The sequence below is a fragment of the Ciconia boyciana genome, chromosome 12 (assembly GCF_034638445.1).
Source record: "Ciconia boyciana chromosome 12, ASM3463844v1, whole genome shotgun sequence".
Taxonomy (NCBI): Eukaryota; Metazoa; Chordata; class Aves; order Ciconiiformes; family Ciconiidae; genus Ciconia; species Ciconia boyciana.
Genome location: NC_132945.1, coordinates 23,548,713 through 23,565,410, shown reverse-complemented (window position 1 = coordinate 23,565,410; position 16,698 = coordinate 23,548,713). Strand labels below are relative to the sequence as shown.

The following is a 16,698-nucleotide window of genomic DNA, read 5'->3' as shown; positions in this document are numbered from 1 at the left end:
AAGGACGGCTTAGAAATTGAAACAGCGTCCCCTCTTCACCAAAATTTGAATTTAGGCTTCAATATGTGCTATAGGACCTCAAAACACATTTCAAAGCATTTTTGCCTTTATATTCAAATTTTTGTGAGTCTGCAGTGCAGTAAATCTCAAGGAACTCAGTTCTAGATTTGGAGAGGGTGTCTTCAGCTGTTAATGCTTGCCTACCATTATTCCCACAAAAGGCTGTGACAAGACAACATGGAGCACTTCCGAAATCTTCCTTGACAAAATGTTGCTAGGGAATGTGTTTCTTCAAAAATATGATTTTATGCTACTGGAACCTCCATGTGTGATGTTAAGTTACAAGGGCAAAAAGTGTTTTTGTTGGTACAGCTTATTTGGGAATTATTAACTACAGCCATAGGATACAACAATTTCCTCTGTTGGTACAGAAACAAATGCTCTTGCTTAGTGCTGGAACAGACTGCAGCTGATCCCAACAGCTCTGCTTCCCACCTGGAGAACAAGAACATTATCTGCCACTTGAATGAAGCTTGGAGATCTGAACTCAGCAGGTGAGGGGAAAACATCGATACTCAAAAAACTTCTCGTGGTCTGCAATTCCTCAGCTCTGAGCATCTCCAGACTTTAGATAAGACAAATGCTTTTTCTCCCAGTGGGTTAAGACCCAGGCTTCACTGGAGTGGCTAGTATTTCTGGAGGTTTTACAATCCAAAAGCAGCATTCCACCTTGTGAGAGTCATTTAGAAGCTGGGAGCATGGCCCATGAGTTTGGGAGCAAAGAAAAACCTCTCTTCTGGCAGTGCTGAGGGATATCTGTGAACCTCTGGAGCTGGCTGTGAGCACAGCCTCCAGCTATACACCACTGCAGCTATCTTTTCAGGACAGATTCTCAAAAAAGCCCCAGAAGAAACCCTTTCCTCTATGCAAGATGCCAGAGACATGCTGTTTCCTGGCTTCCTCTTGCCAACACAACTCAAACATTAGCCCAGCACCTGGCACTTGTGGCAAAATGAAAGACAAAAGGGAAGAACGCAGTTCAGATTATTCGCCATGGCCCAAAAATGATGCTTCAGGACAGGAAACATGGCAATGGATCCCTCTGTATTTTGGGAACTCCAAGTCCCCGTGTCTACAGCATCCTAGTGCTGACAGAGAGCACTCTGCATGCACAGGAACTTCTAGACCTGTAGCACCACAGAAATGCATGTAGCACTGGAGAGGAGCACGACAGCAAACAACTCACTTCTTCCTTTACTGGTACGCAAAGGTGGCTGTCCCCTGAAAACCTCTGGGATCCTTATCTCCATTCACCAACAAGCAGGTCTCAGATTTTGAGGCACTGGATGAAAGACAAGCAGGTAAAGCTGAAAAGTTTGTAACCTTTCCCACTCCTGTCCTCCACGCAGCCCCCAACCATCTCTGTCCTTCATTGTCCCACAGTCCTCTATCTCTCCACCACTGCAGAATTCCATTTTCTCTTTTTTTTTTTAAACCCTATCCACACCGACTTCCCCATCTCTGTAATCACCTGTTTCCAAACACACAGCAGCAAACTCCCGTCACCGTGCTTACAAAATGTGGAGATCTCCACCTCTCATGTAGACCAAAACCTCTTCTGCCTCAAACTAGATCCATCCCTTCCCTCTTGCCTTATAGTTAGAAAATAAGCTCTGCCAGGCTGGACACACCTTTTTGTCCTCTGTTTATTCATTACCTAATACAAAATGCTTCTGCTGTGTGACTAGGAACATCTCTATTATAAAAGGACATACAGTAAGTCACCAAGTCAGTCTGTTTTAGATACCAAGCAGAGCTGTTCAGGAATGTATTTTTTCTCCCAAACATTCACAACAAATATAAAATCTGAGAAAAAAAAAATCTATTTAAATAAAAATCCCTATTCCGTCCCTATTTATGCAGAAGATTTGCCTTCAGAAGTCCAATGGGGGCCCTTTGGAGCCAGCTGACTCCTATTAAGTGTCTGCACACCACCAGTGCAATAGGCCCTTGATCCTAATTGGCACCCTTGGGTGCCATTGTTATGTAAATGAGCAATAATCCTTCTTCACTTCCTGATCTAACCAGTTATTGCAGGCTCTGTTGCACCGTTAAGCATTACCCAGTTTACTCTGAAATGGCTGCACTTTGAAGGATGATTCCCTTAACACACTTTCCCTGGACAACCTTACAGAGCTGCCTCGGGCTTAATGTTTGCAAAGTGCCCTGGGATCCTGAAATAAATACGAGATTGGCTTGCAAAACACCAGCTCTGAGAGGTGATCCCCCTCTGAAAACAGTCACAGAAAGTAAGGAGTTACATCTGGCTGCAGACAGATGTCCATTTATTTCCTTTGCTGCTGAGTAGATTGAGGCTGCACCTGTACCATGGGACTTCCCAGGTACCTTGTTCAGGTCCGTGCTTCTGCCATGCCCTGACTCCTTACTGAAACAAAGCCAGTGCAGGCACTATGTTTCTTCCCAGTTATATACTGATTTCCATGTGGACAGAGCTCTGGCACTTGGGCTTAGAGGAAGCTGTGGTGTACGGCAGTAGGTCTTTTACCTGGGCAATGAGAGAGACGGGACCGACATGAACTTGTGAGCATGACCTGCTAGAGGACATCAAACAGGCAATAAAAAACCCCCGGACTGCCCATGGTGCCTAAACCTGCCTGTGGGAGTGACTCCTTCCTCAGCAGGGACAGCTGGGCATCGCTACAGACAATAAAAGACCCAGGTACATCCATCCATGACCTACCTGTCAAACACAAAGTCTAGAGAAAATTTCTAGGGAGCATGAGACAGATTTCAGTTCCTCCTGCACCTTCTTATAGACTTCTCCTGAGCTAAAATAATCTAGATTTCATCTATTTTAAAAAGTCTGTGACTCACAGAGCCATGTGTACTGTCCATGCAGAGCACAACAGGGTGCAAATTCACAGCATCACAGAATCGTATAGGTTGGAAAAGACCTTTAAGATCATCAAGTCCAACCATTAACCTAACACTGCCAAGCCCACCACTACACCATGTCCCTGAGCACCTCATCCAAATGGCTTTTAAATACCTCCAGGGATGGGGACTCCACCACTGCCCTGGGCAGCCTGTTCCAGTGCTGGACAACCCTTTCAGTGAAGTAAAATTTCCTAATATCCAGTCTAAACCTCCCCTGGCACAACTTGAGGCCATTTCCTCTCGTCCTGTCACTTGTTACCTGGGAGAAGAGACCGACCCCACCTCTCTCCAGCCTCCTTTCAGGCAGTTGTAGAGAGCGATGAGGTCTCCCCTCAGCCTCCTTTTCTCCAGGCTGAACAACCCCAGTTCCTCAGCCGCTCCCCATCAGCCTTGTGCTCCAGACCCTTCCCCAGCTCCGTTGCCCTTCTCTGGACACGCTCCAGCCCCTCCATGTCTCTCTGGGAGTGAGGGGCCCAACACTGAACACAGCATTCGAGGTGCGGCCTCACCAGTGCCCAGTACAGGGGACGATCACTGCCCCAGTCCTGCTGGCCACACTATTCCTGATACAAGCCAGGATGCCGTTGGCCTTCTTGGCCACCTGGGCACACTGCTGGCTCATGTTCAGGTGGCTGTCAACCAACACCCCCGGGTCCTTCTCTGCCAGGCAGCTTTCCAGCCACAAATACCAAATACCACCTACCTTCAAAACAGTTCACAGTAATGTCTGTGGGTTACAAACACTGCAGCACATGCAGTGCACAGACACTTAGACCAAGAACATATATGCTGAATCCTTTCTGGGGCTTAATCTGTAGTTAGGCATAAATACATTATACTCTTCCTATTCTACATAGTTCCTTTTTCTTTGGACTCAGTAGAGTCACTGCACGTTGGTATTTCTGCACACGCAGCTCTGGATGGATGTTTCAAATGGTACACAACACTGGGACTTGTGTTCTTCCAGCAAGCAATATTTGGAGAGTGTTTTGCTTTTGTTGTTTTTTCTCCAAAAATATTTATTTTTGGAGAAAAAAAATAGACTGGTAAATATGTGCCAATTCCACCACACTTTTTACCTTAAAACAAGATGAAGATGTAAGTGCTTTACTTGCAGAAGCACAGGGCTCTGTGAGAAATCCCTTAGCTGGGAACAGTAAGGGAAACCAGGGGAACCTCTAAGAGCTGTCACAGTAAGCCCCAACCCCAGTGATGCTGGACACGGGGGTTATTAACACCTGCGGCCATGAGAAACAAACCCCAAACCTGGTGAGCAAACGCACCAAACTGCAGAAGAGCCCTCATGGGCTGAATCAAACCAGCTACTGAATTTCTGAAGAAACAGCTTCACAAAAGCCTGTCTGTGTAACGAGGTTTAATGGGAAATAACAGAATCAAAGTGATTCTGTTTCCCAGGATAAATGCCTACAGTTTTCATCTTCTGATCCTTAAAACCCCTGGGTTCTGCAGACAGCTTATAGAAACAAGCCCTTACTGAAAGTAAGTCTGGAAAGGCTACAGCCAGGATGTTTAGTCCCCAAGCAGTGAAGGTGTATCCATAGGAAATGCAGTCTGCAGACTGGAAAAAGCTGGGGAGAAAAAAAAAACCCACAGGTTTGCTTTCTAATGAAGGGAAGAGCCCTGAGCCGTATAATAAGTGACTAGGAGCCTGTTATATAGAGGCAGCACCACTGTTAGGAGAGGGGTTAACTCCTCACTGCCATAACTTGAGGAAAGGAAAACCAAGTCCCCAGGTGCCTCTGAGTCTATTTAATAAAGAGAATAAAAGAAGAAGCCCAAGACGCTACTTGGTGCCGCACGCAGCCCAGAGAACACACCTGCCTCTTTGTTGAGAGGCGCTGACGTGGCCGGCGTCAGCAAGCAGAGCCGGTGGCATCGCCTGTCTCAGCTCCCAGAGCGGGTGTTCGTGTCCTGCACAAAGGCATCCTTTAGAGGCCTTGAATCATGCCCTGCTGCTGGCATGCAGGGAGGGGGCATTCATCTCCCCTCTCCATAATCTGCTTTTTCAGTGTAGCAGTGCAATGTTAAGAGGAGTAGGAAATTAGTGGGTTACGGGCTTACTCATTTCTCAGGCATCATTAAGGAACAGGCAAAAGATGGAGGAATTTTTATTCACTGATCGTTTCCAGCATAGAAAAAGGTTGTTCTGGTTTGATGTGAGAACACAGCTTTCAGCAAACGGAAAAATTCAGACAAGATCATGACAAATCGGCCAAAGGATTTAGTTGCATGTTATGCTGCTATATATGTTTTAAACAAAATTCAATGAAAATTGAGGAAAAACCCCACATTGTTTCAAAACATAAAATGAAAATGTTTCAGTACAAAAGGCTGAAGTTAGCCTTTTGTTTCAGGTTTTAACTTCTTTTTTCTTGGGAATAAAAACTTAGTGAAACTTGCATGTATTTTTGAAAGGGTTCAGTGTTGCTAATTCTGCAAGTCTAACCACAGAGCTGTATCAGGTTCATCGCTGCCAGTCCAAGTTCACAAGGCAAAGCAGCTGCTAGCTACAGCCTCCCCAAAGTACTCCCAATGTCTCCTTTACCATGATCCTAGCCAAAAAAACCCAACCCAAAAACCCCTGAGAAGACCCTTCCCCTATTAAAATTCACCAAATGCTCTACCCACAGCCCAAGCTTTCAATTCAGGGTATATCTTCACGTGCTCCTGAGGACATACCTGCTTCAATGCCACCGGCTTCCGCTCTCCTCCTCCGATGGATGTGTTGCCCTGCCACCCTCTGCTCTTAGGCAAGAGGTGAAGCTTGATCCTTGCTACAGGAGTGTTGTTCTCCTCCCAGCTGCTAGCCGGGAGCAGCACATCATGGGAGTGTTTTGCAGGAATACCCAGTGGTGGCCCTGCTTGTGCCCTCATTAGTGCCTGTGGTGAAATCCTACCCTGGGAGTAGAGTTGGGACAGTCTGTTGAAACTTGGATCTTCTGTACCCACTTCACACCCAGCACTGGATGCCAGGTGAGCAGAGGGGCAAGCATGGACCATTCAACCCTTTATCTCAGCGTACCGCTCCAAAATGGGATCCTGCCACAACAGCATAAATAGACAACTCTGCTCTTCCAAACCTTCCACCTTGCCCTCTTGGCTTGCTGCAGGCTTCTCCACTCCATGTTCATCCCTGGTGTGCTGCTTAGCCCTGATACCACTGTCATCTCTTTCATCTGTTATCTCCTTGTTTCCCAGACCTGTCCTTCCCCCTTGCTGGATCTGCCCACAGCCAAGATTCAGATAGGCTGGCACCTTACTGAGGCTCTGAGTCTCTGACGGGATGTTTCCAGCATGGATAATAACAGCAGAGAAACAGGGTCAACTGAAACTGCCACCAATGCCTTGGTCCTACATGGCGGAGAAGTGACATGCTGGCCACTGGACAGAGCAATTTTTAAATTCATCTCCTCTCCCCAAGTTCTCACAAGCCCTTTATGAGTCAGGATCTGACCAGCTTCCAGGCAATTAAACCCAGATTGCCTCTCCCCTCCCTGCGATAGCAGGTCTCAGGTATGTAGCACAGGTGGAGCTATGTGCTGGGTACGCTAGAGAAGGTGAGGTTGATCATCTGAGTGATATTACCAGGAGAACCTCTGTTGATAAGCCAGGTTTCCTTCTCCCTCAGCTATGCAGGGCTGATTTCAGGGAGTAGCAGGGATGAACTTGGCCCGACTATGACAGTTTACAATCTCCTTAATTCTGCAGAGCACTTCACAAGCCAGAGGGATCTCCCAGCCTGGCCCCCTCACCCCCTCCTGCTTCTCTCTCCAGCCCTTCCCTGTAAGCAGCATCAAGATAAAGGAAACTGGCTGGCCATCCCTGGCCCAATATGAATGGCCCAATATGAATACATGACAGCTATAGGCTAGATACGCTTTCTGATATTTGAATCATCTGTGATTTACAGTCCAGCTCAGCCTCATGCTTCACAGTATGGTCAAAACACTCTCACTGCAAGTCCCTCAACCTTTATGCTGGCTGGTTGCAATTAGTGCTCAGCTTTCAAACAGCAGCCTCTGGGATGTAACATTGGGATGACCCAGGCAAGAGGAGACCCATAAAAATGGGTGTTACGATGGCTACATTTCTTCTGACAAAGCATCCAACACGAGCACCCCAGCACAAGAAATAAATGTTCTGCCTGCGCAGGACCGAAATCCTATTAGACCGTGTCCTGAGACTGTATGCTTCAAATGGAGCTGCTAGCTAAATCCATGCTAACTACTTATACAAAAGCCCTGATTTTCAAAGGCACGGAGCACCACCAAGACCCTTGACCAAGCATGGTCCTCAAAATCACATGCAGGTTATGTCCACCTCTAGGAGCCCCTGGGGTGCACAAGCAGCTTTGCTACAGAGCCAGACAGCCTTCACTTTGGAGTCAATCTGCTGACTGCAGGCAGGAAGGGCACAGTGCCTGCCAATACACTGCCTCCCACTGAAGACATTAACTCTGAAGATCCTCATCACGTGAATGAAAGCAATTACAAGCTATTTAATAAGGAAAAGGGAGCTGAAACCTTGTTTAGATTTCAATCTTCAGGGCGCGTCTGTCTGCGAGCAGCCAGCCAGCTCAGCTCTCCCTCTGCACGCTCCCGGGTGCTGCAGTGGTCCCTGCCCTGTCTCGGGTATTTCAATGCGCTTTGAGTTTTTAAAGTGGCTTCAAAGTATGTCACTGCTGCTAATGGGATAGAGAGTCTCTGTCTCTCAGCAGCGCTTCAGAGAGTGGCTCCTGGTGAAAACCCACACCCTCCCAGGTGAGGAGGTGGCTGTGCTATGTGAAACAAGCTGAAGAGCTCAGTTTGGTTGCCCGGGGGCAGGCGATATACACACACGACCACAACAGTGGGCACTGTCATCAGTGGTACCAAGCAGAGGAGCCACGAGATGGCTCAGGCACCATAAACTCCTCTCTTACTCTTAGCAGGGAGCGATCCCTACGGATCACAGCCCATGGGCTGAACAAGGGAGTAACTACAGCTGTGCTCTTGTCTGTCCCCATGGCCACCACTCTCCCCAAGGCCACAGAGGCTGCAGCTGGCCCTGGGCAGCTGGCAGAAGGAGAGGGGGATATATCCTTGCCCACTCATGCAGTCCTCTGCGAAGGAGCTGACATACAGCCAGCCCAGCACTCTTTGCTAATAAATTCTCCAAGTGCCTGAAATCAGCAGCCCATCACTTAATTGGGAATGATTCTGCTTTCCATGTAAGCCACTTAAAAAGATGTAATTATACTCCAGGAGATGAAACACTTACTAGTCTTTAAAAGCTGACTGCAGCTCCTATTACCTGCAAACGCACAGAAGAAAAACCTGCCAGCCATCCTCCTTTTTGATGGCTCAACTGCAACTTTAAAATGTTAATAACAATTTTTTAGCCTGCTGTTGTCAGGCTTTTGTAGGGCACTTGCAGTAATAGCCCCTTTGCGCCTAATAGCCACCTTGCCCTCCGTTCATCTTGGTGATGAGCTGGATCCGACGTTGGACCTAGTTCTGAGGACTAAATGAATGCCCTGGGAAAGGAAGCAGAGCTGCTTTGATCCTGTAAATACAGCTTTCCTGGGGAGCACCACAGGGTCCCTTTAGACTCCTGAACTGTCCGCACAGCCCAGGCCAGCCACCGAGTTCATGTTACAGCACTCCTGTTCCCAGTGCCTCGCTCCTCGGTCTCAGGACAGGATCTCCCTTTGATGTTCAGGGCACCAGACTCACTTTACTGTGCTGGTTCCTGCAAGAGCTGCATGGTGAGATGCTCTGTGCCAGGAAATGCTGTATCAGTCAGACCCTTTCTGGACAGGTACCCCACAGCCGACCCATGCACTGCTGCCTTCCCTAGTCCATGCAACAGGGAGTTAAACTCTCGGTGCCTCAACAGAAAGGTCATTAATAGATGAAAAACTGTGTCCTAAACCAGTGTTACTTTCCTTCAGCCCAAAGCCCATGCGGCATCACTTATGCGACCAACTGCAAAGCAATCCTATCGCACCTACAGTGATCCAGGACCTGCAGCCAGCAGCTCTGGGCTCTGCTGCCTGCTAGCAGAGACCACCCGTGCTGTCACGCTGCTTTCCAAGGAGCTCTCACATGCTCCTCCTTTTCCTGGGTAGAAGCACAAAACTCATCTCACCAGCTAGGAACTTGTGTACTAATGGAGGACTTGGCCAGCGACCTGAATGCTGGCCCTCAGCCGCAAACAGGACTGAGGTCAGTCATGAGGAAGAATATCCTGATTTAATGATAATTGATGCCTATTCTGACCTTCACAGTCCTCAAATTAAAATGTATTTAAAGCTTTCAAAAGGTTGGGACCTTCTTCATTTGAACCTCCTAAACTCTGCTGTGAATTTTGTCATCTAGATGTAAATCAGGGTCCAAGTCCCTACTCTCCAGTCCATATGGTGAAAGGTGGGACTTTAGTTTAACACTCCGCAGATCAAGCCCAACTTTTACAAACCCAGAGGAAGGAAAGCCAGGGAGAGGAAGCTTCTCCACGTAGGTTACACACAGCCATGAGACACCCTGCCCCAGAAAGGCAGTATTCAGGTTGCGGGATTGCTAATCCAGATCTGTGCACTGTCAGACTGCCCTCCAGTGATCTGGATTAGGCGTGGGCACATACTTGCATTTCTCTTGCATTAGCCAGAGCACACAATGCAAACTTTGTGCCAATGTTATGCTTTTATGTCAGCTGTTACCTGATCTGCTGTGAAGTGAGAGCAGCGTGGATAGACTGTACCTGATCTAGCATAAACCCTGCCAGAACAAAGTTAACCCTTTAAATTCATTTCAGCAAGTTTGAACCGGTAAAGGAAGTTTATGCTGGATTAGCACTTCGTACCCAGTGGCTGTGACATTTTTGAGCCAGCATTCTTAAAACTAGATTTATTTCACCTTTGAACTCTGATTTGAGTGACAGCCCACACCTGGGAAGGATGGACACTTCCGTCCCACTGTCTGCACTTGGGGAAATGAGTGGCAACAGGAATTACACTTCAGGCATCACACTGTGAACTCGCAACATGCAATTTAGGATCTCATCCCACCTCGTGCACACAGGTGGCTGAATGTGTTTGAAGTGGGAGGTTGTCAGTCAGTCTCTGAGAGTCCAGACCCACAGCCTGAGGCACGCTCCAGGACTTGGACTGAGCCTCAATGGCAAATAGCATGCAGTATCCCGATATCGGCTCAGTATGAGGAGCAACTGGATGGCTGTGGGCTTCCAAATGGAGATAAACTCATGCATAACCAGCTCTGACCAGCGGAAAGGTTTATAATGCTAAACCCCAGCTGAATGGTCATCCATACAGGCAGGGTGATGAGTCTGCACATTTTGGACAATGCTTAGCTTCTCTGCAGGACCAGCTTTTTACTCTTGCCTTCCCCCTTTTCCATGCAGTGACTATTAAACACTGACACTGTTACATACACACTTGGTGATATTTAAGAAGCACTAGGAGTTTTCTAAAGTCAAGCTTGTGAATGATAAGGAATGCCATAGTTGAAGCAGTCCAGACAACGTTAAATCAACCCTTCTAGGCTCATGCAATACAATAGCTCGTCACTACCTTGTTCAGCGCATGCAGAGAGGCTCTAAGGAGAAGCCAGGCTACAAGAGGAAGCTCTTTCCGCAGGAACCACTGCTAGAGGTGTTTGAGGAATCAGGTGGCAGCTGGAGAGGATGGATGGTTACTCCACTGCAGGTGATATTTTATGCCTCTGCCACACAGTTCTTCCATGATGCTAGTCAAATAATTTAAACTGCATCATGGTCATCAAACTGTGTGCCCACCTTTTTCAGGGTGGCCAACACGACCCTGAATACGAACCACAGAAGCATCAAGCACTTGCAGCTGCAGCGGAGCCTGGCTGGCTGTGCAGGGTCTCTGTGAAGAGCCTCAGCCTGGCACCACAGTTCCTCAAGATCTTGGTCACCGCTACCTGGGGACAGCGAACACCTCTTCTTCCCCCAGCACGGGTAAAAGAGAGATGAAAACCTGCAATTGCCATGGGGAACCGTGCACAGAACTCATTCACATGAGCAACGCAGACACGTTTCAGCCATGTCCGAGACAACAGCAGTAAAGCTGCAAACGCACAGTTATAATTTCTTTTAATTCACTTGCAACCACATACCCCACAAAAAAAAATTTCACTCCGACCAGATGAAGTTGGCAAAGACATGAGCTATTGAAGTCAGGAAAGTGTGGCATAAACTTAATTAGAGCAGCATGCAAACCTGCCTATCCCAAGAGATTATCTTGGGGCCCTGTTGTGCTAGGAGCTGTACAAACCTACACAGCATGACCACCCCCAAACACAAAAACTCGCTGCTGTTACTGCCAAAAATGACTAGATAATTTTTCACTATACTGGGTATACAGTTTCATTACTGTAATTACAAGGCTTTAATTCCTAATTGCTCAACTAATTTCTGTATTTGAAAAGGAAGAAGGATGTAAAGGATGTTTACCGCACCCACATGCCATTGACCTTAAGCCTTGATGTCTAAAGATGAAAGCAAGAAGGAAGGAAAAGTACATTTTGCTTTCAAAAGCAGAGCTTTGCATTTGTATCACAGACCCACAAACAGAGCAGGACAGAAAATCTCATTGAAGCTTCACAACATCGTAGAGACAGTACAAAGTTTTGCCAAGAAAAAACAACATTTTTGTAAAAGAAAATTAAAATCTGTCATTTATGGAAATTGGGACTTCCAATGAAAACATGATAAGTTTTTGGGAACAAAAGTAATGCTTTTTCTCTGGCTGGATGAATAAAATAAACTAGCCTAAGTACAACATCCTGATCAATCTGATGAGGGAGGACATCTCTGCTCCCCAGCTTGCAGTGGAGCAGCCTGTCCAGCTGAATCCAGCTTGTCCTCCTGTTAGGGTTTTGTCCTGGAGCAGCCAAGGGCGAGCAGAGGGGTGGGGACCGGGAAATGGAGAAGACATTCACCACGCTTGGAGGTAGGATGAAGCAAGGACTGAGGGAGGTGCTCGCCTCCTCTGTACCAGCTTTACCGCTCCCATCCCTTCCTTTCCAGGGTGCTGATTTCATACTAATTCAGAGAGAAACAAAACAAGGCAGAGCAGGAGAGAGAGAAAAATCTCTATCTGCACCCCTCTCCGTCCCACACGGGTCCTGGGGCGGTAGGGCTGGAGAAGCAGAAAGTGGTGCAGCTTACCCCAAGCCTCTCAAGAGGTTGTCAAGGGTCACAGGCTCAAATTTTACCCATGTTGTCCAAACTCTGCTCTCTCCTGCCCACACACAGACTTTTCCCCAGGTAGCTCACTGCCATGCCCCCTGCTCTACCTAGTAAATTAAGAGGGGGACAGATTTTAGAAAGATGTGAGGTGATGGGAAGGGAGGGAACTCAGTGATCAGACAAGGGCAAGCAACAGAGACCCATACCCAAATCTCCCTTCTTCTGCCTCATTTGCGTCCCTGTACTAACACCATCCCTATAGTACTCAAGTACCATTTTAGATCTGCACTTTGGTCCAACACACTACAGAAAACAGCTTCATTTCCCCATGCAGGAGGAGAATTTAAAGTATCGGTTCAAGTCTCCCTCATCCCCGCCAGATCCCTGCATCAGCAGGTTAGGAAAGGACAGCCCTCCTCTTCCTCCTCCTCCCCAGGCAGAGAGAACAGGTGAAGCGCAGAGAGAAGCAGCACCCCAGCTGTCCTCTGCAAGGGCCAGAGGACCAGCCTCCCTGCCCAGCCCTACCTGCGGAGGCTCCTCAAGCTGTGGCTTCCCCGCAGAAGACTGATGCGGAGCAGCCTGCAACCAATCTCCCAGCACTTTTGCCCCCCAAGGACTCGCAGCAGGTATCTCCGATCCTCCCTGGCAGCAAAGGCAGCTGTGGGCGAAGCTGAGAGCTTACCTGCCAGGCGGACCGAGAGGGCTGGCTCCTGGAAGCCAAGCCTTGTTTTGAGGAGGAGACTTGGGTGTGTTTTGCCCTTCAGGGGAATCAAACAGGTTTCTCCATTCAGACGGCATGGTCTCCCCTCCCTGTAAGCTCTCCTCTACATTCCTCGCATTCTCCAGCAAATGCCATGTTCCCCAGCCCTGTGCTGCAACAGGACAGCAGAGAGCAGCCCCCCAGCTCTCACCCCACAGCATTTCTTCTCAAGCCAAGCATTGCCAGACAGGCTTGCCCCCCAGGAAGGGGGAGCAGGCACCCCACTGCTATTCAGATACCGGCAAGCCCTTGAGCCTCAGAGCCGCTTACAGCAGTGGTACCCAGGTAGCATCAGGGACTGTAATTAGCACTCAACAGTGATTGTCTACTTCTAACTAGTTAAATGAGGTACACCGGTGTGATTATCACTATTCACTGCAGAGAAAATTGCCAGGTATTCTGCTCTTCCTCAGTTTATTTCCCCTTCTAATTGCTGTGGTCACCACAAGATCCCCGAGGCCCAGCTTTGGTGAGTCTCTGACTGGACACAGCAAGACCCTTGGATACGCTTTTTGCCAGTTCCTAAAGACCGGTGGCTGGGGACATGAGTTTAGAGAACTTCTGAGAAGCCAGGGCTTCAGCCCAGGACTGCCACAGGTTGGTAAGAAGGCAGCAATAAAGCCCCAACCAAGCATCTGTCAGGACTTGTCCCCACCAGCACACTTTCCCCTGCCCCTATGAACCGATCAGAAGTAATGCCAAGTCTGTAGTAGATGAACTGGTGGAGAGAAGTGCTCCTGTGCTCTCCTCGCAGCTCTGCGACTGATCTGCTGTAGGATGGTAGGCAAACCACCAGCCGGCTGGGCTGGGATGTGCTATAACATAACCCATCCCTGGCTCCCAGCAGCACAACGAAGATAACGTCTGAAAAGCCCTGATGTCAACGTTGCTACTCCAATCCCAGATCTTTCTCTCTGATCTACTCAAGCTGCAACACCAGCAGCAGTGGCACAGGCTCAGCTGAGCTTTCTTCCCCAGAGGCTGCTGGTGATCCCAGCTGAGATAAGCACAGGCGAGAAGATGTAATATTCACAAAGCCGCATCCTGAGCTTGGAGTGGGCACAGAGGGGTGTTCAACTCAGGAAAATTTAAAACGTTTAAAGTGGGCTGTTTAAAATGCAGCCCAGACCCTAGACCTCCATAAAGCATCCTCTGCTTCAGGGTTCCAGCTGACAGTGCAGCTTTATTTTCACTAACCCCTGAGTCATCCCATTGTTTGCTGAAGGTTCGTTCAGGTTCTTTCCTGAAATAATAGTGACTAATAGCTTGGCCAGCCTTTCAGGTACAATAGGTCCTCTGCCAAGCAAGCAGAAGGGACACCCCAGGATCTAAGGACTACGCTTTTTTCCCCAGTGTGAACACACTGTTCCACAATGAGTGCTCAAAAAAAAAAAAAAGGCACCTATTACAAGCACCTTAATATTAAACACCAAAAGAAATGGATAAGGAGATCCTAAAACAATACACACAGAAGCTGAGTGTTGTTTTACTAGATGCAGACAACTATTTTGTTGAACTGGCACATATGCAGGCTAAAACATTAGTTGTCTATCAGCGTTGCGCTCTTCCTTAGAAGAAAGGAACACAGCAAAGAACTGCTAATTAACTAAGAGGAGATAGGTGCAGTATTAAGTAATATTTTGTTATTGGCTTGAAAATACAGGTCCAAGCATATATACAAAACTTCCAAAGACAGGTCTTAAAGTCAGGGGTGTGGTGGCAAGGTAGAACAGCAGAGAATGTATTTCCGAGCTGGCAGCTCCATCACAACAACTTGGACGCACAAGTTGTCAGTGGAAGACACGCTGCACCGCACGTAGCCTAGTGAGATACAGAGAAATGCCAGGCAAGACACTTCTCCACAACATGAACTACCATTCAAGCCCTGTCAACTCAACTCTCTATAAAGTCTCCTCAATCTTCAGCCTCTGTGCTCAACCTCCTGAAGCCACCCAAAGCCCTATTGATTCAGCACTGACCTTACACAGCCCTCCTCCATTTCAGGAGTCAGCTCCCTTGCTACTCCAATTGGAAATCCATATCAGTCCCACACAGGGTTCTCCACGCTGTGCTAATCCTGTGGCAATGCTCCTGAGAGAAGGGACAAAAGGAGACAATTCATTTCACTTAATGTAGCCGTGGTTTTCTGGTGAAATCACTACCTACGTAATTTCAGCTGCTGGCTAACACAGTTGTGAGATGTAAGGCTGTTGCACAGCAGCACTTGTTGAGTGACGGAGAGTGTTTGCCTACTCACTGCTGTACATCACACTGGCCACATGCAGCTTCTTGGGAGTAAAGCAAGAGGAGACAGGTGTAGTATTAAGTAACATTTTGTTATTAGCTTGAAAATACAGGTCCAAGAATATGTACAAAACTTCCAAAGACAGGTCTTAAAGTCCGGGGTGTGGTAGCAAGGTAGAACAGCAGAGAATGTATTTAAGGCTTGTCTGGGAAAGCCAAGGGAGAACTACGATACTGCTACAACTGCCACACATGGACAGCCTACGTTGGAATAAAAGGGACTTTATTCTGCTATATCTACTCCCCCTTTCAGCTAATTTCCCATTTAAATGGGGTACAGTTTCATTTTATTTAAGAAGCCATGATTCACTTGTGAACTGCAGTCCTGGGGAGGGGCAGCAACACACAGCTTCTCCTTCCCCTTATGTCCACGGTCCTTCCAGTGCCAAGGTACCCATGCCTCCTGCAAGTGCACTGCTCCACTGCGGCAATGTCTGCGCTTCAGTTAGTACCTTGTATGAAAGGCACCAGCTCATCATTGCAATTAAACCCGAGACCTATCCAGCAGCTCCAGTTGTCTCTCCCATCTGTTTTGAAGCAGCGTAGCCCTTCACTTCAGGGGAGTTGCTTTCATTTGCAGTAATATAATTGCAAGGAGAATCAAGCTCATGCATTTCAGAGACTCAAGGTCTGCTCAGGATGATCACCAAGGACAACATCATGTCCCTAAAACACTGCACCCTCATCACCATTTAGCATGTGGCTGCCAAACACCACTTTCAGCAGAAAGAGTAAAGCAGGGAAACTCTTCTAGCCATGATGACTGTTGCTAAAGAGGAGCGGAGGAGTGGATGCTCTAAGGACAGCATGAATGTCACAGACCTCTCAGGGCATGGTTTTCCCAATTAACAGCAAGAAAGAGAGAAAGCACTTTAAAAAGCCTGGAAAGAAGGAAGTCTCAAAAACAGTTGTCTTCCGGGACTGGCAGAACATGGAAAGGGACCTTCTATCTTTCTCACATGGACTAGGAAAACACCGGAGGGCCAGAGACATTAGATACCATGGGAAATGTAGTATATACGTACATACATCTTAGCATACAAATATACTAATGTAAGCCACAACTTTGCCTTTTATTTCCCCGTAAGGAGAGTAGGATAGGAACACACTTTTTTTTTTCCTTCTTTTTCTTTTTTTCCCCTGTAGAAAAGGCTTTTCATACTCTTTGTTCAGTTGAAAATAACCATGGCCAACCATGCAGACAGCTTACCTTGAACTGAAGATTTCCAGGGCTGTCGTGTCACCACAGTTCACAGTACTCCCATACTGCAAACAAAGCTCAGCAAGTACATCTATGGTGCTCAGCAGCTTGAACAGTTAGGGACAATCAGTCCCAAACAAGTCTTTGTGGTTTTATCCCAATTAAGCTCTTAGATAAACCACTCTTTCCAAAGTATAGCTGGATGTCACTCACACCAGCAGGCACAGAAACCCTGATGGGTGTT

The 16,698-nt window shown here is 47.6% G+C and overlaps 1 protein-coding gene across 3 annotated transcripts in view; it reads right to left on the bottom strand.

The window, feature by feature from the left end:
- ZNF185 (zinc finger protein 185 with LIM domain) overlaps positions 1-15,042 on the bottom strand; it is a 54,470-nt gene extending 39,428 nt beyond the window's left edge. For all 3 annotated transcript variants that reach the window (XM_072876971.1, XM_072876973.1, XM_072876972.1), the window contains exon 1: positions 14,929-15,042. The gene's annotated coding sequence lies outside the window, so the exon portion shown is untranslated. The remainder of the gene's footprint in view (positions 1-14,928) is intronic.
- Positions 15,043-16,698: the final 1,656 nt, after the last annotated feature.